Genomic DNA, 5,824 nt, shown 5'->3' on the forward strand with positions numbered 1-5,824 from the left:
CCGCCCCGTGCATGGTCATTTACATGTCCCGCCCCGCCGTCCTCTCATTTTCACTCGCGGTACTCGGGGCCTCTCTATGTCGCCGGGTCATTTGCATGCCTCACCTCACGCGTCCGCAGCCTTTGTCCCAGGACTTCAGGATTCGAATCTTTGCCTTAGCCCAACAAACCAGTCCGGCTTGTGATTGCGGCTGTTTGTTCATTCTTCCAATGTTTACCCTGCGCCTGTGCCACAGAAATTAGAAAGCAAAACAGCTCTTCAATCAGGAGCGAGTACCTCCTGTCAGGTCGCCAGGTACTCCACACAGCTACTACAACCATCCTTTTCAGATGGAGAAACAGAGGCATGTAGCCGATAAGAAACTTGCTCAAGGGCCCCGTGATATGCCTGCAAGTCTGAGGACATGAATTCTATGCCCAGAATCCATGCAAAAGTAGAAAAAGACATAACTGCCTCCACAAACGAAGTCGTCCTCTCACCCCACAACAGAGCAACTGTGGCCAGCCAGAGCCTTTGCCAGCTGAGCCAACCCACCGGCTTGTCATCCTGCTTTTTGAATTATGGTTTGGTTTTGCTTAGTTCGGGGGCTTTTGAGACAGGATCTCGCTATGTGGATTAGGTTCTCATACTGTAGCCCAGTCTGAATTTGAACTCAAAGCAAATCCTGTCGCACCTTCCCAAATTAAGATTACAGGCATGAGCCACCACACCTTGCTGTCTTCTGAGCTGTGAGCCACATTTTGATTTCTCCTGGGTCATCTGTCTGTGCTCCAACTCTGCATTATGGTGACAGGATGCCTCAGGGCAGGCTGGGCTAACCTTGCCACACTCCAGGACCCTGGCCTGGAAAGAGGGGCCATGTGAGATGCTTCTACTGTGGCAGAAATAGGCTGGCCTGTGATGGTACTTGGAACCATCCCTGCTTGGCTTAGGTACTCAGAGAAGCTCTGTAGAACTAGGCCAAGAAAGCAGCTGGGCCAGAGCCTTCCTGCCTGGTTGTGAAATCAGAATCTAGATAGTGTGGACAGACAGGAAGGCCAGTGCACATGTGGTCAGGGCAGGCATTGGGAAACAGCAGGGGCACGGTGGTGAGGCTTCTTAGCGCTCCTCTTGCAACCTTTCTATGAATCTGAGCTGATGTCAAAACATAGACAAGGAAGCTGGCCAAGAAGACAGACCACAGCAGGAAGTTTACCATCCCACCACAGTCCCAGACTTCTTGAGTGGCCATTCTGCTTGACCTGAGAGTGGGCTGGGAGCCCCCAGGTAATACAGGCTCATATCTTAGTGCAGGGGCTTCCCAAACTTGCCTCATTACAAGCATGGAGCCCATTCTGGACCATCAGATAGAGCGGCCTCAGTCAGCGCTTGCTTCCATTTTTAATAGACTTTTTTACAACAGTGGCAGTATGATAGAATAATTGAACCAAACATAGGACTGGGTAGAAAGCTCAGTTTGATTCCCTTGGTAGGTTCAAGTTTGAATCCCAGCATCCATATAAAAAGCTGTGAGTGGGGCTGGAGAGACTGTGCAGTGGATAAGAGCCCTTATTGTACCAGCTTGAGAGCCTGAGCATGGCTCCCAGCATCAGAGTGAAAAGTTGTGTTTGCCTGTAATCCTGCAATGTGGCAAGTGGACACAGGAGGTTCGTGGTGGCTTTCTGAATGCCAGCCTCGCCTAGGTTCACTGAGATCCTCTCCCAAGGGAATAAAGTGTAGAGTGATAGAGCATGACACCCAATGCACATACATCCCCCCACACAAGTCAAGCATAGTGACATACACTTGTAATCCCAGTAGTGGGGAGGCAGAGGTGGATCCCTGAGGCCTGCTAGCTAGCCTATCCAGACTGATCAGTGAGGCCTAGATCCCTGTCTCAAAAACCAAGATGAGAGAGGGGCTGTAGTTCAGTTGGTGCAGTACCTGCCTAGCATGAATGAGATCCTGAGTTCAACCCCCAGCACTACATGACCTCAGTGTGGTGACACGTGCATCTAATCTCAGCCAGGATTGCACATGGAGGGGAAATGGAGGAAGATGAAGGCCAAGGTCATCATAGCAAGTCTGAAGTCAGCATGTGCTACCTGAGATCCTGTCTCACAGACAAACACTAACAACAAGGTGAGGGCTGGGGTTATAGTTTGATGGTAGAGCAATTGCCTAGCATGCATGAGGACCCAGGTTGAATGCCCAGCACAAAAAAAAAAAGAATAAGAAAGCAGACAGTTTATGAGGAACACCGCCCAAAGTTGACTTATGCCCTCCACAGGCATGTACACCTGCATAAACAGGCACCTGCACATATATGTACACATGCGAGAGAAACAAAGAATTGAGCGTGTACTACTGCAATGGTCTGCATTTCCTCAAAGGGCTTGTGCTCTGCAGCTTGGTCTCCAGCCTGTGGACACAGTCATTGAGAGGTGACCAGATCCTAAGGCCTCTGACATACTCCCTGGACTGACCCACCAATGGATTCATTGTCTGATGGCACAACTGGGAGGTGCTGGACTCTAGGAGACAGGACCTGGCCAGAGGAAGTATGTCACCAGGGATGCACCTGGGAGGAATGGATTTGTCCCTGGCTCCTTCCTGTTGCTCTCTCTCTCTCTGCTTCCTGGCTGCCTGGAGGCAAGCAGCTTTCCTCCACCTTGCCCTTTCACCATCATGTGCAGACATACCGAGCCTGAATCCCACCAGTTCAGCTAGACAAGTCCAAAAGCAATGGAGCAAGCCAAAACTTGGACAGAAATGTCTAGAACTATAAACCCAAACAAACCTTTGTTTAAGTTATGCCAGATCCTTTGTCACAGTTATGACGAGATGACAACTGACTAACTCAAATATAGACTTCACACACTCTCCCAGGTTATCAACATCAGCATTCTGCGTAGAGTGGAGCATTTTGTAAAGTCAGTGTATTACTGTCAATGTCCAGATTCGGCATTAATGTTCACTCTCGTCTTGTATAGTATTTTTTAACCTTTATTTTATTTGTTATTGTTGGAGGGAAGTGCATGTGTGCCACTACAGGCATTCAAATGTCAGAGAATTACTTCATGGAGCTGGTTCACTCCTTCCATCTTTACATAGGTTCATAAGTCATGCATGTATCAAAACCCACAGAACAGGACTGGTAGGATGGCTCATCAGGTAAAGACACTTATTGCCAAGTTTGAGGACCTGAGTTCATTCCCTGGCACCCCTGGAAGGAGAGAACCAGCTCCTTCAAGTTGTTCTCTGACCCCCACACATTTGTTGTGACATGCACCCTTTCCCTGAGAATAAATAAATACATGTAATAAAATGTATTATTTGGTGATTTTGTGCATGTAAATGCTCCAGTAGCCTCTCTGAATGCCCCCACTGAACCCTTTCTTGGTCATGGTCACCCTCCCAGTTTCATGTCTTGTTTTGTGAGTTCAGTGAGGGCTCTTGCCTTCATAAGTATGGCTGGGGAGCATTTACCAAGGCATGGACAGCAACCACTGGCCATGCCGCTGACGAAATAACCCCTCCCCTGTGATAGTCACTAACTGCCAGTGGCTCCTCGGAGACAGGCTGGATCTCCCAGGACCTACTTGTTTCTGTCATGGAGAGTTTGAAGGGTCCAGTCTTGTGCAGGTCAGCCACTGCTGCTGTTATTTCGTAAGTGGAATGGCCATGTCGTGTCCCTAAGACAGTGTTTCGCAGCACCCATCCCAGCCTCCTGCCCTTCCATTCTTTTCACCCCCTGTTCTACAGTGTTCTCTGAGCCTTGGGCACAGACACAGTGATGACCTGCTTAGGGCTGAGCACTCAATAGTCATTCATTCTTGCATTTGGACCGGTTATGAGACTGTTAGCTGCTGCCCACTGAAAAAAAAAAAAAAAAAAAAAGAAGCTTGTCTGAGCAAGGCTGAGAGCAGCCCTAACACGTGGATGCAAACATGTTTTCTTCAGAAAGCAGTTAGACAACAAATCCATTTGGTTGTGCTTCATCTGTTCTGGCATTTGGTGTTGCTGAGTTTTGGACTTTAGCCATTCTTTTCATATGCTCTTTCTTTTAAACTGTCATTGTATATCTTATTTGCAGTCTGCCAGTAACTCTCCTCCTCCTTCCTTCCCTTAATTCCTCAAGACAAGGTCTTGCTATGCTGTTCGGACTCTCATTATATGGCCCCAGGCTGGCCTCTCAAATGCTTGTCAGTCTTCCTTTCTCATTCTCCCAAGTTTCTGGGATGCTAGTGTGAAGCACAATGCCTTCCTTTTCTGGATACAAATGTGACTAGCTTTGCGTGTTTAATTTCAAGCCCAGCTTTTCCTACCTGGCCTATAGGAAAGCAGTTGACTTCTTATTTATTAACCTTTTGTCTTGCATCTCTGCCTCAAACAGCCACTACTTCCGGGAGCTTATTGTTGTTATTGACTTTTTAGGATGAAAAGAAAAAAGATTTGCTGGGTGATACCAGCACTTGGGAGGTAGAGGCAGGCAGATCTCTGTGAGTTCAAGGGCAGCCTGATCTAGAGAGCAAGTTCCAGGACAGCCAGGGATACACAGAGAAACCCCGTCTCGAAAAACCAAAACAAAATATGTTTATTTTAATGTGTTTAAATGTTTTGCCTGTGTGTGTGAAAATATGTAGTCGGAAGCTTTTCTATGTCTCTCCTGGTTCCACTGGACCTGTTTCTCTCCCACCTACCAGTTCCCGAATAACCACTCTGAGGCTTAGTATTAATTACAAACTGTTTGGCCTATTAGCCTATCATTAACTAGCTATTACAACTTAAAGAACCCATTTCTATTAATCTGTGTCTTACCATGAAGCCCTTGGCTTACCTGTGATGCTCAGACATCTTTCTCCTTTGGCATCTGGATGGCGTCTCCCAGACTCCACCCTTCTTTCTCCTGTAACTCTGCTTGGATTTACTGCTTGACTCTATTCTGCCTGGCTATTGGCCAAATGAGTTTCTTTATTAACCAATATTCACAGCATACAGAATGACATCTGACATGAAATGTATGTACACCACATGAGTGCTGAGCTCATGGAGATCAGATGATGGTGTCAGATCACCCTAGAGCTGGAGTTACTATGGTTGTGCCATTGTGTGGGTACTGGGAATTGAATCCAGGCCCTCTGGAAGGGCAGCCAGTGCACTTAACCACTGAGATATCTCTCAAGTCCCCAGATTTTTTAAAAATATAAATAATATTATTAATTTCTTCCTTCTCAAGCTGTCTTTCTTCCTTTGTTTCTTTTTATTTTGTTTGTTTTTGCTGTTGCTGTTTGTTTGCTTGCTGGAACAGGGTCTCCTGGGTGGCCTGCAGTTCTCTATCTAGAACAGGCTGGTCTCAAACTCACAGAGAAATGCCTTCTGCTGCCTCCCAGTTGCTGGGGATTTAAGGCATGTACTACCATGCCTGGCCTCCTCTGTATTTTTGCACTAGGCAGGATTTCTGGTGTGATGCCGAGGTAGGAGAAGGGACAGCGTTGCCTTGTTCCTGATCTGGGTGTGGAGGAGCATCTAGAATCTCACCAGTGAGTGACATGATAGCTGTGGGGCTTTCTGTGGATGTTTCTTATCAAGCGGAAGAAATTTCACTCTGTTCTTAGTCATCATGGTCATTGTCGTCTTCCTCCTCCTCCTCCTCTTTTGTACCTTTTTTTTCTTATCGTGAACAATGGATTTTTGTAAAATGCTCTTTCTGACACAGTGGGCATGGTAAGATGATTTCTTCATCAGTCTGTGGATGTGAAGGATGGCATTACTTCACTTCCGACTGTTGAATGCTTACACAGCTGGGATAAAAGCTGCTTGACAGCAGCTTATGATTCCTCCC

This window comes from Mesocricetus auratus, unplaced genomic scaffold, assembly GCF_017639785.1.
Source record: "Mesocricetus auratus isolate SY011 unplaced genomic scaffold, BCM_Maur_2.0 Super-Scaffold_4256, whole genome shotgun sequence".
Taxonomy (NCBI): Eukaryota; Metazoa; Chordata; class Mammalia; order Rodentia; family Cricetidae; genus Mesocricetus; species Mesocricetus auratus.